Source organism: Castor canadensis, chromosome 3 (assembly GCF_047511655.1).
Source record: "Castor canadensis chromosome 3, mCasCan1.hap1v2, whole genome shotgun sequence".
Taxonomy (NCBI): Eukaryota; Metazoa; Chordata; class Mammalia; order Rodentia; family Castoridae; genus Castor; species Castor canadensis.
The window spans coordinates 112,081,903-112,098,584 of record NC_133388.1 but is presented as its reverse complement, the minus strand read 5'-3'; the positions used below and the strand labels follow the sequence as shown (position 1 = coordinate 112,098,584).

General features: G+C 35.6%; 1 pseudogene; it reads left to right on the top strand.

Moving 5' to 3' along the window:
- Nucleotides 1–5,071: 5,071 nt before the first annotated feature.
- On the top strand, nt 5,072–5,896 carry LOC109676111 (eukaryotic translation initiation factor 4E type 3 pseudogene; annotated as a pseudogene).
- The last annotated feature ends 10,786 nt before the right edge of the window (nt 5,897–16,682 follow it).

The following is a 16,682-nucleotide window of genomic DNA, read 5'->3' as shown; positions in this document are numbered from 1 at the left end:
TCAGTGAACAGAACGGCTGAACAATCTAGCTAACAACTAAGCTAGACAGATAATATAAATTAAATCAAGGGAAAGATAATAGATTAAAACCCCCAACTAACTAATCAACAACCCACGAGCAAAGCTTACAATAGGAACATGGAGAAAAAAATGAAGGCAGGGAATATGACTCCTCAAAAGTTTAACAATCAGACAATACAGGATTGATTGAGAAGTAAAGGGAATGAATCCAAAGTTGCTGAGGACAGAAGAATGATGACAAGAATATTTAATGATATTAAAGACAAAATTAAAGAGACATATAAAATAGCTCAATGAATCCCAAGAGAGCAGATACAAAACTCAAGAAGACACAGAAATAACTAAATGAACTTAAAGAGGATTTCAACAAACTTCAAAATGAAACCAATGAAATTATTAAATAAATAAATAAATAAAATAAAGAAGGCAGTACAAGATATGCAAGAGGAGCTTAACAAAGGTATGGAAAGTCTGAAAAAAAAAACAAGAATCAAATAGAAACCCTGGGAACAAAGTTTCTCAAGCCAAATAGAAAATACGGTTAAATGCCACTCTGGCGGAATAGAACAAGTAGAAGACAGAATTTCATTGCTCAAAGACCAAATACATCACAAAGAAAGGACAGAGAAATATTTAGACAAAAGCCTGAAGAGCAGTGAAAGGAGTATGCAAGAATTCAGTAACTTCATCTAAAGACCCAACCTGTGAATCATGAAAATTGAAGAATGGGAAGAGGTGCAAGACAAAGGTATAGGAAAGATATTCAACAAAATAATAGGAGAAAATTTTCTAAATCTTCAGGAAGAGATGCCCATTTAGATACAGGAATTCTCCTTTATCTAAATGTCTAAAATAGAAACTCTCAATGGCATATTATACTTAAAACAAGTAGAACAGAGTACAAGACAAGAATATTGAAGTTGTTAAGAGAGACAAATCAAATAACAGGTAATAGTAAGCCCATCAAAATAGCAGATTTCTCAACATAAACATTACAAGCAAGAAGGGCATGGAGTAAGGTATTTCAAGCATTGAGAGAAAATATTTCAATCATAAAATAGTCTACCCAGCAAAGCTATGAGTCATGGGAATTGTTAAATCTCAATAGAAGAGCAGATAAGTAATGAGAGAGTAGCACAGAATTAATTACATACACACAAACCCTAACACAGTAAAACAACTAAATGACATGAAGCACAACACACCTCTGAATATTAAGACTGAATGTTAATGGTCTCAACTCCCCCATTGAAATATGTTCATTGTCAAACTGGATTAAAATGCAAGACTCAACAATTTCTTGCTTAAAAGAAACCAACCTTATAGACAGAAACATACTTTGGCTTAGGGTGAAACGGTGGAAAAAGATGTATTAAGCTAACAACCCCCCAAAATAGACAACATTACATATACTTACATCAGATAAAGTATACTTCAAACATAAATTTGTCAGAAGAGACAAAGAAGGCCATTCAGACTCAAGGAACAATATATCAAGAGGAAACACCAATTGTTAACTTACATGTGCCCAATGTCGGTGCACCTAACTTTATTAAATGTATAATACTGGACTTAAAAACATAGGTAGGTCCCAACACAGTGACAGTGGGTGATTTCAGCACTACTCAATCAACAATAGATAGTGATCTAGCCTAAATGACAATAAATAAACATTACAATTGAATGACATCATAGATCAAATGAAACTGATGGAGGTCTACAGAATGTTCCATCCAGCAACAGGACAATATACATTTTTCTCAGCAACCCATGGATCATTCTCCAAAACAGATGATATTTTAGGTCAGAAAACAAGTCTTAACAAATATAAGAAAGTTGAAATAACACCTTGCATAATGTCCTGCCAAAATACAATAAAATTAGAACTCAACAACAAGAGAAACCACAGAAAATATTCAAACATTTAGAGACTGAAACACATTGCTTCATGATCAGTGGATCATCAAAGAAATAAGGGAGAGAATAAAAAAGTTTCCTGGAATTTAATGAAAATGAAAATGCAAACCATCAGAACTTGTGGAACACAGCAAAGGCAGTGCTAAGGAGAAATTTATAATCATGAATGCACATATTAAAATCCCAGTAAAATCTCAAATAAATGATTTAATGCTACATCTCAAACTCAAAACTAACAGAGGAATAGAAATAAGAAAAATTGGGATCTAAATGAGTGAAATAGCGATTAAAAAAACATACAAAGAATCAGTAAAACAAAAAGCTATTTCTTTGAAAAGATAAATAAGATTGACAAATGCCTAGCAAATCTCATTAAATGAGGAGGGAAAAGACCCAAATTAATAAAATTAGAAATAAAATAGAGAGATCATAATGAACACAGAGGAAGTCCAGGAAATCATTAGGGGTAACTGTGAAAATGTATACTCAAATAAACAGGAAAATCTAGAAGAAATGGCCAATTTCTAAACATATATGAATATCCAAAATTGAACCAAGAGAATATAAATCACCTAAATCCATAACAAGTAATGAAAATGAAGCAACAATAGACACCCAGAAAAACAAAACTCCAGGACCTGATGAATTCACTGCTGAATTCTACCAGAACTTTAGAGAAGAACTAATACCATCACTCCTCAAAGTTTTTCATGAACTAGAAAAGGAAGGAACACTGCCAATATCATTCTATGAAGCCAGTATTACATTCATCCCAAAACCAGAGAAAGACACAACAAAAGAGAATTATAAGCCAATCTCTTTAATAAAATTAGATGCAAAAATTCTCAGTAAAATACTGGCAAATTGAATTCAACAACATATCAAAAAGATCATATATCATGAGTAAGTAGTTTTCATCCCAGGGATGTACGATGGTTCAACATATGCAAATCATTAAACATAATTAGACATACTAACAGAAGCCAATCAAAAAACACAGGATTACCTCAACAGATGCAGAAAAATCCTTTATTAAAATTCAACATTCTTTCATGATAACAGCTCTGATGAGACTAAGAATAGAAGGAATGTACCGAACATAATAAGGGTATACACAATAAGCTTATACCCAAGATCATACTAAATGGGAAAGCCTAATCCATTTCCCTTAAAGTCAAGAATGAGACAAAGGTATTCACTTTCTTCATTTTTATTCAACGTAGTCTCGTAATTCCAAGGTACAGCAATAAGACAGGCAGAAGAAATAAAAGGAATAAATAGGAAATGAAGAAGTCTAGCTATCCCTATATGCAGATGACATGATCTTATACCCAAAAAACTCAGAAAACTCTACCAAAAAGTCCTGGACATCATAAGCAGCTTCAGAAAAGTAGCAGGATACAAAATCAACTTACAAAAATTAGTAGTCTTTTTATATACCAACAATGAACTGAGTGAGAAAGAGTATAGGAAAACTTTTCCATTTATAAAAGCCTCAAACAAATAAAATGCCTAAGGATAAACCTAACAAAGGAAGTGAAAGAAATCTACAATGAAAACTAAACACCACTAAAGAAAAAATTCAAAGAAGATTACAGAAGATTGAAAGATCTTCCATAGTCATGTATTAGCAGTGTCAATATTGTGAAAATGGCTATACTACCAAAAGTCACCTGCATGTTTGGTGCAATCTCCATTAAAATTCCAATGACATTCATCAGAGAGATTGAAAACTCAACCTTAAAATTTATTTGGGAGCATGAAAGACCATGATTAGTTAAGATAACAATGAGCAAAAAGAGAAATGCTAGAGTCATCACAATACCTGACTTCAAACTATACTATAGAGCCATAGCAATTAAAACAGCATATTACTGACAAAAAAGCAGATCTGAAATCTAGTGAAACAGAATAGAAGACCCAAAACTGAATCCCAGCAGTTATGCCCACCTGATTTTTTACAAAGGTGCCCAAAACACAATGGAGAAAAGAAGCCTCTTCAACAAATGTTATGGGATATCTCCATGTCTTTCACCCTGCACAAGTATCAACTCAAAGTGGATTAAGGACCTGAAAATTTCAGGATTAATACCTGAAACTTTGAAGCTAATGCAGGAAATAGCAAGGAATAAATTGGAAATAATAGTTACAGGGAGTGATTTCCTAAGTAGAACACAAGTGGCTCTGTAACTTGACAAGTAGGACTACAAGAAACTATAAAGCTTCTTCAAAACAAAAGAAATGGTCACCAAATTGAAGAGGTAGCCCACAGAATAGCCATGCATCTGACAAGATGTACAGCTTTGACAGCTATACATCTGACAAAGAATTAATAAACAGAATATACAGGGAGCTCAAAAAACTAAACTTCACAAAAGTAATGACCCAATGAAGAAAGGGACAAATGATCTGAACAGAGCTTTGTCAAAGGAAGAAATCCAAATGACTAGAAAACACATGAAGAAATGCTCAACATCCCTGGCCATAAAGGAAGTGGAAATGCAAACCATGTTAAGATTCCACTTCACTCAGGTTAAAATGAGGTTACCATATTAATTTGAGTATATAACCACTCAGATTAGAAGGGCTATCACAAAGAACAAAAACAACAGCAAATATTCGTGAGGATGTGGAGAAAAGGAACTCTCATACACTGTTGGTGGGAATGCAAGCTACTAAAATCACTATAGAAAACACTATAGAGGATCCTCAAAAAAACTAAAAATAAACCTGTAATGCTAACTACTCAGGAGGCAGTGATCAGGAGGATTGTAATTTGAATCCAACCCTGGGCTAATACTTTGGGAGACCATATCTTGAAAAAACGCATCATAAAAAAAAGGAGCTGGTAGAGTAGCACCTATTTAGGAAGTGTGAGGTCTTGAGTACAAACCCAAGTGCAGAAAAGAAACCTAAAAGTTGAACTGCCATCAATTCTACTTCTACAGATATACCAGAAGTCATGTATGTCAGATTACAATAAAGAAGACACCTGCACACCCATGTTTATTGCATCATTATTTATTCACAATAGACAAACTTCAGGAATTGTCAAGATGGCTTACAATGGATGAATTGGTTAAGAAAATATGGTATTTAGGCGTCCGCCGGCCCGGCAGGCAGAGCGGAGAAAATGGTGCTGCCCCCGGCCGCCGCGCCCCCTGCCGGGGCCCGGGAGCCGCCGGGGCCCCGCGACGCCGGCGCCTCCGCTACTCCCGGGCCACTGCTCGGCCTGCAGCATCTCGCGGAGCTGAGGCCAGAGCCGGGCGGGGTGCCGCTGCACTCGCCCTGGACCTTCTGGCTGGACAGATCACTCTCTGGTGCCACAGCAGCTGGGTGCGCCTCAAACCTGAAGAAAATCTACACAGTGCAAACAGTGCACATCTTCTGGAGTGTGTACAATAATATCCCCCCTATGACCAGCCTGCCTTTGAGATGTAGTTATCATTTAATGAGAGGAGAGAGGTGACCACTTTGGAAGAGCAGAGTAATGCAAAGGGTGGTGTGTGGAAGATGAAAGTTCCCAAGGACAGCACACCCACAGTTTGGAAAGAGTTGCTATTAGCCACCATCGGGGAGCAGTTCACTGACTGCGCAGCAGCAGATGATGAAGTAATAGGAGTTAGTGTCAGTGTTCGGGACCGAGAAGATGTCATCCAAGTCTGGAACGTAAATGCCTCTTTAGTTGGTGAAGCGACCGTGTTGGAAAAGATCTATAAACTTCTGCCCCACATACCTTTTAAAGCAGTGTTTTATAAACCCCATGAAGAGCATCATGCTTTTGAAGGTGGACGTGGAAAACAGTAATTGCACTCTGTAAAGAATTCTTTGTCCTTTGCTGATTGGTTTTGGAACAGGTCTTAACAGCAGGAAGAGTGAAGAGAAGACATGCGGAAGCCCGATGCTGCTCAATTTAGAGTGGGTTCTGTCCCTGCAGGTTGGGCGCTTAGGATCAAAGTGGCAGGTGTGGGTGGGGGTAGGGGGAGTTTCTACCATCATCGTATCATTCGCTTATTTTTAAAAAAAATTTTTGTAGTTTTCGAAATTCTTTGTTCTTTTCACTCCAACTTTTTTTTCTTTTTTGCCCTTTAAATTTCCTTATACAGGCTAATTATTGTTTCCTACACTCCCCTTTTATTGAGGCACAAGAACTCAGTTTCTCTTTGAGTAGCTCTGCTGTACCTAGTTAATGAGAATATGTAGAATCATGACAATACCGCTTTGAAACCACACTGTGTGAAGAGGAACACTAGCGTGGTGAAACCTGTCTTCTGAGTATTTGTTGTGACACATTCCTTCATACTGAGAGCTGGGCACTGATTTTTTTTGTTTTGTTTTGTTTTTTCTGTCCCAGAGAAAAGAAAAACCATACTTAGCCTAATTTTGCACTGCCAGCACACATATCTTTTTATTTTTCCTTTTTAAGACTTTTTTTTTTAAGCAAAAAGGGAATATAACAATTGGTTTGATGAACCTGAAATTTTTAGTCTCAGTTCAGTATCGGGATAGAAATTAAACTCTAGATCTGGGGACTCTCTGTGCAAATATTTCTAACCAGACTGTTAATTTGGCCTTTTCAATGGAAGGCATGGGGTAGTGGCAGGCAATTTCTCCCAGTAGGAAACATGATATTTCTGATTTAAACAGGAGGTGATCTTTTTTAATTGTTCCAATTGAGTTTCTCCCAAAGTGTGAGTGTGTTTACCCACGAGGACATTCCAAATCAATTCTAACACACTTTGTTAAGTGGTCCCTTTTCATACCCATGTCATGTGTCATTTCTGATAATCAATGGCCCTCCAACCTGGGTAGCCTTCTCCTCCAGTTTCATGTAGGAGCAGGAAGTTGAGTCTCATTTCCAGGCTGCAGAACACTCACAAAGCTGAACTTTACGTGCATCCTGTACATGTCCATTACAGGAAATGTCGGTATATGGTAATATACTACCAAAGACATACTGGTTTCAGTAGAAGGAAATCTCGGAAGTATTGAGCCTCACTCTGAATGCACGGAGTTCCCTCTCTTGGCTTTTTTGGTTTTTTGCCCAGTCTCTAGGTGCTTTTTTCCTGAGAAAGGGCAGGTCCGTTTGAATAAGCCCTTCCCGTTGTTGATTTGTTGGAGTCATGGGAACTAGTGTGCGCTTACACATCTCTCTAAAAGGGCAGTGCATCCAGGACTTCCTGGCACCCAGGATTTTGGATCCCTTTTGCCATGTTCACCAGCACAGAGAGGTGGGTCTACTCTTAAGCCTCTCACATCTGTTCGTAAATAAAGTTCCCCATTCAAATATTTTAAACGACTTTCAGTAGTGTCTGTTATAAAAGTTGTGCCCTCCTCTTGTATTACTAATTACATCAGCCATAGTAATCAATGATCATTTTTAAAATTCTTTTGTCCAAACTTGAGTTTCTTTAGCAATTTCACATATAAGGATATTAGATCCCTTTAGCAAAAGCCTGTTTCTCTAAACGATGTGTATTTCTCTAAACACTTAACTTGTTTTAAAATTATTCCTCAAGGATTTAAAAAATTATTTTGGACATTACTTGAAATTACTTTTTATGATATAAGTATTTTTCTGAAGATTAGAAAAAAGGATATAATTGACCTCATGATAATTGTCATATATACTTCCATAAGTAAATGAATTTTAAGGAATTTTTATTTTTGAACTTTATTTAAAGCATTTGTGATGACATGTTCAACTTTTGCATGTATGTAGCCTTTGAAGTAAAAATAAAGTAATAGGAACGTTAGGCTCAAAAAAAAAAAAGAAAATATGGTGTTTATATAATGAAATTTTACTCAGCTATATAAAAGAATGAAATTTTCCCTTTTGCAGGTAAATGCATGGAACTGAAGAGTGCCATCTTAAGTGAAGTTAACCAGGTTCAGAAAGCCAAAGGCTATATGTTTTCTCTCATATGTGGAATATAGGCCCAATATAAATACATGCAATATTATATATACATGGAAATATATACAGAAACTGTATCAGAATGTGTGACTTGTAGAGGAGACCAAGAGAGGAGGAAAAGCAGGAAGAAAGATAGCAAAAAATTATGAAGTACATCCCATCTGTGTAGGAACCACACACAAGGAAACACACTGAAAACTGTTAGACAACATGGGATGGGAGAAAAGGATGAGACAGTGTAGTGTAGGGGTTTATATTGACTCACCACAATGCATATGCAGGTATAATTCCCAGGTCAAAATCCTACTGAACAATGAACAGACACCTAAACAACAAAGGACAATGAAAAACAGGTCACACTTAGGGAACGGCACTAACAGGAGGGGAAGAGTAAAAGAAGGAAGTAAAGAAGGTGAATATGGTTGATGTTCTTTCTATACAAGAATGAATAGAGGATTTTTATACCTGTTGAAATCATCATAGAAGAGGAATAATGTAGCAGGAGAAAAATAGAGGGGATAAACCAATCCATGTAATAATATTCATAGTCATTGAAATGTCAAATGAACCTCCATGTATAGTTATCTTAAACAAAACAATGTTTCTTTTCAGAAGCAAAGGAGAGTAGAGTAAAATAGGTCCTGCCTGGAGGTTGGTACCAGTGAGAGGAGAGAGGACATAAGGAAATGCTGATCAAGGGTGAATATGGTGGAAAGACTGTGTCCTCATATATGAAAATGGAAAAATGAGACCTGTTGAAATTATTCCAGGAATTGGGGGGATGGGGATAAAGGATAATGATAGAGGTGGTGAATTCAACTATGATGTATTGCAAGAACATTTGTAAATATCACAATGTACCCCCAGTACAACAAAAATAGGATTTTAAAAAATCCATAAAGGAGACTTATTGTCCGAAAAAGATGGCATAGATCTGGCTCTTCTTGTGAAATAAAAGTACAAATGCTGGAAATATCAATGTATAAAATCAAGAAAACATTCTGAAATAAAGCAAGATGGATTTCTTTGAAAATTCATAAGAGAGGAAAAGTAAAGCACAAAGACATCTCTTTCTTCTCATTCAATAAGGGAAGCTAACATTGGCATTGAGTTCCCTGACACCCAACCTCACACCCAGGTGGGCTCATATCTTTATGGTATGGGAGTTCCACTGACAATAACAGATGAGCCAACACTATGGGCAGGGAGATACATCAGGAGTCCCTTTAACACCTGAGATAATAGATATTTTCCACACTAGCCTGAAATACCTCATTCCTCATGCAAGGGAAGCTGAGGGCCAGGTTGCATCAGCAAGGGGAACCCCAATTATAGTCTAGGGTGGTAGTTACTCCCAGATTCCCATGGGTAGGGGAGCCACACAAATGTGCCCATTAGAAGTCTGTTTCTGTGGGCCCAAGAGTCTCCTTATCTAAATTATTTCTGGTGGAATTGTTAGGACCTGTGCTGGGAAATCTCTTCTGTCCTACAGGCCACAGAATGGACCTGTATACTATTAAGCAGGACAGATAGGTCAAGCAAACCAGAAAGTTTCTGAAAAACTTTAGCAACCATAGCCCACCAAAGAAGGTCTGGACCTACAAACTGAACTGAACCAAGGTTGAGTCCCTGCTAAAATAGAATATCCAAATAGAATCTAGCCATTACACATAATAGAGAAAATCATCACAGTGAAATAAAAGATTACCCATCACACCAGGAACCAAGCAAATCACAAGTTAAATGAAAGTCTTTCAACTGACACCAGTGGCAAGATGGATTAGATGTTGGAAATAACTGATAAGAGTTTCAAAGCAGCATTCATAGAAATGCTTCAAGTATGACAAGTTCCTTTGAAAGACATTAAGAAGTAGAAGATTGCAGCAAAAAAACAATAGTAATGAAGACAGAGAGTTATAGAATTAAAAAATACAATAACAGAATTAAAAGTCTTAATGGATAGGAGCAATAATCATATATGACAAATGACAGAATCAGTGGATTTGAAGGGACAGCAGTTGAATTTTCTCCACCCAAACAACAATAAGAAATAGTCTGGAAAATAAACTGAATATAGAGTCAGGAACCTGTGGAACTACAATAAAAGACCCAACTTTCAGCTCACTGAACCCTCTAAAGGAAAGAAGAGCATGGGTCCCAATACCTGTTCAAAGAATTATGGCTGCAAACTCCTCCACTTGGGTGAAAGATAGAATCCTGCCGATCCAATAAGCCGCCTGATGTGCAAACAAGATATTTCCAAAGAAACGCATGCAAAAGCAGACATAAAAAACTTATGAAAAACAAGAAAAAGAAAAAATCCTGAATACGCATAAAAATGATGCATAATTACCTGTAAAGGAACACTAGGTTGTATGGAAATAGTTCTAGTCTGAAAGTATGGGACCAATTGCATAGAAAATGGCATTAATGTATGTGGCTATCTTTACATGAGGAAATTACTCACTGCTTCAAAATACCAAACAACAATGAAAATAACCCAAAAAACAAAAAAACAAAGAACTGTTGGCCATGAGTGCTATACTTGTTGAAAGCATGCTTCAGGAAAACAGTGGAGCAAAGAAGAAGGCACTTTAAAGGAATTTATTGCTAACAGGCTTGTTGTTAAAGAGCATCTGAAACAAGAACTTAAGCCTAAAGGAAATGATAAAAGAAAAAATTGTCATGAGCTCTTTTACTTCTAGTCAGTTCTCCTAGTTGCAATCGCTTCTGTTCTGTCTGCTTTAATGAGAAAGAGTATTTACTCAACATTATTTTGTTATTCACAGATACATCGGCAAAATATGCAGAAATGATTATGCTATGGAACTTGCTTTATACAGAGAGAAAAAAAGAAAAAAAATACCCTCACCATTTGTCTCACACCAAAGGCCAGCAACTTGTTATAACTAGTGGCCTTGTGTTTTCCAGTACTAATGTCACTTCCACTTCAGATAACTGAGTTTGCAAGCACATATGCATCCCCACACTGGCTCCATCAATGAAAGCCAAAAGCCTGACACCTTAAACTCCACAGGTTGCCTCAGGTTTGCACTTCTGAATATTCATTCATCTAAGCATATTAAATCTGAGCCTGACAAGGGAGAATCAAAAATTGAGTAGTTAAATTTTTGTTGTGAGACAAATACTTCATGGGGGAATCTTCCCAACTTTAGAATTTGTGTTAAAAAAACTCAATCGAACTATAAGCTCCTGTGTTTCCCCTAAGTAACAAGTGCTGCCTTACTTTCTGTTGTTGAAAATATTTTGATGACTATAAAATCACCAAATTTCAACCACACATATTCAAATAACTATTCCTGTATATATACCTGACTTTTAAGACTCAAAGTCATGTGTCCAAAAAGTATTTACACTCTATATTCCCTGTCTTAGTTATCCTGCATTGTTCTCTGTGGAAGAAACAGGGACCACTTTCAAACCTTCTCTCACATGAAATACTGTGAGTAGTTTCACATTTCAGTTTCTGTAGCCAGCTATCCAATTACCAAGCCCTGTCAGCTTAAAAGTTTTCAAACCTTATCATTTCTTACCACATCCAATCTTTTATGAATAAACGTATGTTTTCTTACATTTTGGTGGCTAAAATATTTTGAGTAATGAGAGATGTAAAGAAGAAAAGATCATGTCTAAGTATATTTTATGTTTGGTAATAACAAAGTGTAAAATTTAAAATTAGATTTTTTTAAAATCCTGAATGTATGACTAATACATATACTACAAAAATCTTTTAAAAATATTGACATATTTTAAATGTATTTTGATTGATAAGATATTTGGAATATTAGAAATGTTAGTTTACCATTTTGAACAGTTTAATCAAAATTATAAAAAATCATAAATTATAAATAGATGAATAAGTTTACTTTGTTTGAAGTGATCTTGAATAATAATAATTTTAACTATATTATAAATTATGGCCAAATAATAAGAAAAATTTAACAAACTATAAGTATTACTTTAAATAAGAATTTTGTCAGGGAACAAATGGATCATATAGCAGTAATACATTTTGTTGAGGCATTTAAATATAAAATGTGCAGTCAACTATTTTTGAAAATGTATACTATATTAAATTATGAATATGATGTTAAAATTAAGATTTAAATAAAAATAAAAACAAAATAAGAACTCAAATCCCCTTATTCATTCTGTTTAAAACAAACACTTAATAAGTTGCAGAGCTACAACTTTAAAACTGGAATTCCACACTACAAACATCCTCATATCTGGGAATTAGTTAAATAAATAAGTCAAAGTTTTTCTTATACTTTTTATCTTATATATAGTGGCTTTATATACATACAAATATACACATATGTGACTAAAAATAGTCTTTCAAATGTTCTCTTGGGAAAAAATAAATAATGATAGGGAATAGGGAATAAGACATCACACTGAAGAAAAATCAATGAGAGGTCATTAAAATAGTTTCTTACTAATTGTATGTTTTGGGCAAAATGGAAAAATAAGCACAAAGCATTTTAGATTGGCTAGATCTACAGGGGAAATATTACCAATGTTCTCATTTATCTTTAGTTTTCTCAGATTGTTTTATATATAGATTCAGACCATGGGCAAATAAAGTGAACAGAGGGCCCTGTGATACTTGTGGAATTAGGTCATTGTGGGTAGTAATTCCATACACTGTTTCAGATCTGCAAAGCTAGAACCATGAACTATAAGATGATATGTTTGCAGAAGATAATTATCCTGGCCTTCTGAATAACTGTTGAAGAAAGACTGGCCCTCACTCACATCAGATCATTTTCTGAACCAGAACCTTTATCACAATTATTACTGAAATGTAGGGTTTTCTCTTGCTACAGCCTAGCCTGCTCTCTGCTGACTAATGCAAACACTCACAGAGGTAAAGCTAGGAATATCTTCTCACCTTGTTTCACATGTTTGCTCTTTTGAAAGCTAGAGGAAAAAAACGGTTTTCTTATAAATAATTCATTTGCATAATACATTGTTAAATAAATTTTCTCTTTAAAATTGGGTTAAACTACTCTGTTTGCTCTGGTTTGGGTATGAGAATCTATTTTGTTTTGTTATTTAATTGAGTCATCACTTTGTCACAATAATTTTAAAATATGGAGATACTCTTAGGTGATATTGGAAATACATATAATACTAAAATGAACAGAAAAATTAAATTCTTAGCTCTTGTTATGTCTGTACAGCACACTATATGCATTATGGCTGTCACCTATATACACCTAGTTTATTATTTCTATTTTTGAATTTATTAAGTTTTGAATTTGTTTTTCAGTGAATTTTCTCTAATTATTCTTTGCAGGAAGAAAAAAATCAGAGGGTGTTTTCTTCTGAGTATGGTCCTATATGCTAAGACCATATATTTGTACAAAGTATTGATGTGGTTTGGTTTACATAATCTTTTGCTAGCTATTTTTACATTTACTTACTCCATGAAAACCGCTAATGAACAATCGTTACTCACTGTATGGTGGGTATTGGACACTGTTGTCAACACTGGCCAATCAGAGGTGAGTCAGCTAAAGTCAGGCCTTAGTCACTGTTGTGCAATCTTCTGAAGTCTAGATTGCCTTAATGCTACATAGCTATTTATTTCATCACAAACACGTGAGCACAAACATGTACACTCACACACACTCTCAGTGTCTTCCTTATTCTTCCCTCCTTATCTAATATTTCTACTTTTTTTTGCCATGAAAACATCTCTCTAGAGAATTCACCCTTACTTCATAGTATAATCATCATCCCCAGTTCTCTAATTTTACAGAAATTGCATTTTTCTCCCATTCCTGGAAAGAGGTACATGATTTTCAATGGGTGGTTAGAGCACTGTAAAGCAATTCTCATAGCACTACGTGTAGAAACTCTGTGAGCCTGCAACTCATCTTGGGGACAAGGCCTTTGCCTAAGTTTTAGAGACCTGGAAGAGAAGAACCAGGGAAGAAGCCTCACTTGAAAATAGAGCCAATAAGCTGAAAAGCATCTGTATCTATGGGTCTCCCCTTGGCACTCCCAATCTATACATGAACCAATATAGTCTCCTTTTTGCTTAAACTAATTTACATTCTGTTTTGCCTCTTTTCACTGACCAATACCAATAGGTGGAATTTCTAGGTCTCATTTCATACTCAGCTTTCCTGATCTGTACCATTTCTTTCCTATTTACCTTATTTTCCATATTTTCTGTGAAAAAGTACATAGCATGTTCCATACTGAAAATAAGTATGGAATTGTTTTCCATCACAACATTTGGTGTCTGCACAAGTTGACAGATAACAATTTTTCTATCCATATTTGTCCATACGATCAGATTGATGTGAAACCTTGAAATGTGTACAGCTCACCCCACAGTTGATGAATGATTGCAGGCACATCTGTATATGGACCATGGGGAGACTGGTGACCACAGTATGTCCTTCCTCAGGGAACCAGTATAGCAATGGGTGCCTTCTACTAGTGCTACCTATGGCTATCCTGAAGTTGAGTTCCTTTGCCACTCAGATGGGGGACACTATTCTGTTCCCAGATGGTGAGGAGGCATGATGTCAAAGGCAGGTCCTTCTGCACAGCTCCCAACTCCACCAAGAGCCTCTGAGTACAACTCCCTAATGGCCTAGAGAGACTTACTGGGAAATGTACTGCTGTGAAAAACCTGGCTTTCTTTCCTTCTTGGACTTTAGACACCAGCCTGTGTTTCCTTCTACTCCTTTTATCCATTTCAGAATTCCAAAGTAAAACTCATGCACTGAGAGTCTCTTCCTAGTTTCTAACTCTCAGCTGATCCAACTGACACATAAAAACAATTTATTCAAACTATGTCATTTAATGGGAATTCCACATGATGACAGTGGTATCAGTTCATCTAAATGGCCCAATGATTTTTGGTTGATAATTCTTCAACCTACTGAAGATAGCTAAAATTCTTCTCATATCTGCATTATACAATTAGCATGTTGCTGAGAAAGTTCATCTTTAGCACTTGACTGACATTATTCAAAACAGTTTATTATTTTTTCCTTATTCATGATTTTGTTAAGTCTCCTCATTCTCAAATTCTCTGAATATGTATCCATTTCTATCATTCTTCTTTCAGAACCCAAAGGCACCATCTGCCTAGAATGTTATAAGTATTCATGCCAAGGCAGTGAGGACTGTATATTAGGCTTAGATCTCAGCTGGGTCATCTGCATGGATTTTCACTGCATGAATGTCAAATGCTATAAGCAAAGATCCCCTTAATCCATTCACATTATGTACTTACTCTCATTGTCACTTTCTAAAAATGAAGGGCCATTAAAACTGTGAAAAATTTAGGTCTATCTGAATTTAACTGGTTGTTTGCTATTCTTACTCTTCAGAAATTTGGAAATAAGCATTGAACTTTTACTCCATAAAGTGTATATTCATGATGAGAAACATGATAATTTTGCTGTCCATATTTCCCATTCTATCAGATTGACATGAAATCATGAAATATATATAGCTCTCAGCACAGGAGGTGAATGAATTAATCTTTCATTACACAGACATGCTCTTATGGTTTTAAGACTGAATTTGTATAGTATATTCTACTCTGCTTCCTTGGTTACCTACAGTTTCACAGCAAAGACTCACACAGCAATTATATCAGCTTTTCATTTGGTTTTGTTTTCTTAGCACAGAATGTTTCCAGTGTGTGTCAATGTAGAGGTTCTACACATGTACAGCATCCCCTACACTGACTCCACCTTCACACTGAATACTGTCTTACTTAATTTAAATTTGGTTGCTTAATTTCTCCATATACTTGCTTTTCAGAGGTTAAAAATATTGCATTTTCTCAAAGTTTCTTTAGACATGTTTGATCCACAATATCTTCCCCAATTCCTTCACATCTGAGAAACCAATTCATTATTGTGATGCATCTTTAAGTGAATGCAGTTTTTAAGAGTGAAGGTTTTATCTTCATCATATTTCCATATAGTGGATAGTGGTATTTAATCACAGCCATTTAAAAAACTATAATGAAGAATAAACTCAGTCAGTGGATTTCTTCCCTGGACACACAGTAAAAATATGAATCTGTATGAAGTGATAGCATGACATTTAAATATGCAGTGTATGATATTTCTCCTTTATCTCTGGTTCCTGACACTTCTCCTAACATATGTAATATGATCAATAAACAAATCAAATGATTTTATTGTTTCTGGGCTTGCTTCACCCCTGATGCAAACCTTCAAAGTACCTCATTCATCTCCTTGGGTATTGTTTTCCTACATAACTTAACCAAGACGCCATCTGGGGCTCCACAGAAAGTCCTTTCAAGCCTCAGGCATGACAGGTGCACTGGGAGCCATTTTTCTCCCATGTTTTTGTTAGTTCAGGAAAATAAAATACATGAAGAATATGTTTGTAAGCTAAACTTTATCCATCTACTGATAGGTTTCTTCCAGTTGAACAATTGTCTATCTTAAAGCTCTAATTACCTGCTATTACCTGTGATTTTAGAACTGTCTCCTTTCTTGTTTTAAAAAGTCAATTTAAATTTAAAAAGTCCTTTCCTGTAAAATTGATTTGTAAAATCCATACATAACAAAATTTTCCATGTGCTATGTTTTCTTCATAACATAAACCTACACCCTCAAATATATATATACAAAACTTGACAGTTCCATCTTTCTTCATAATGACACCAGCCTGTATTGGCTCACTATCAACTCAAGAAGTAGAAAGTTACAGTCTTACCTATTTTGGATTTCAGTCTTGTCTTAAAGATTCTGCTCTCCTGATTTTGTGTTCATTTACTTGTCTTTGTTAAAAAAAT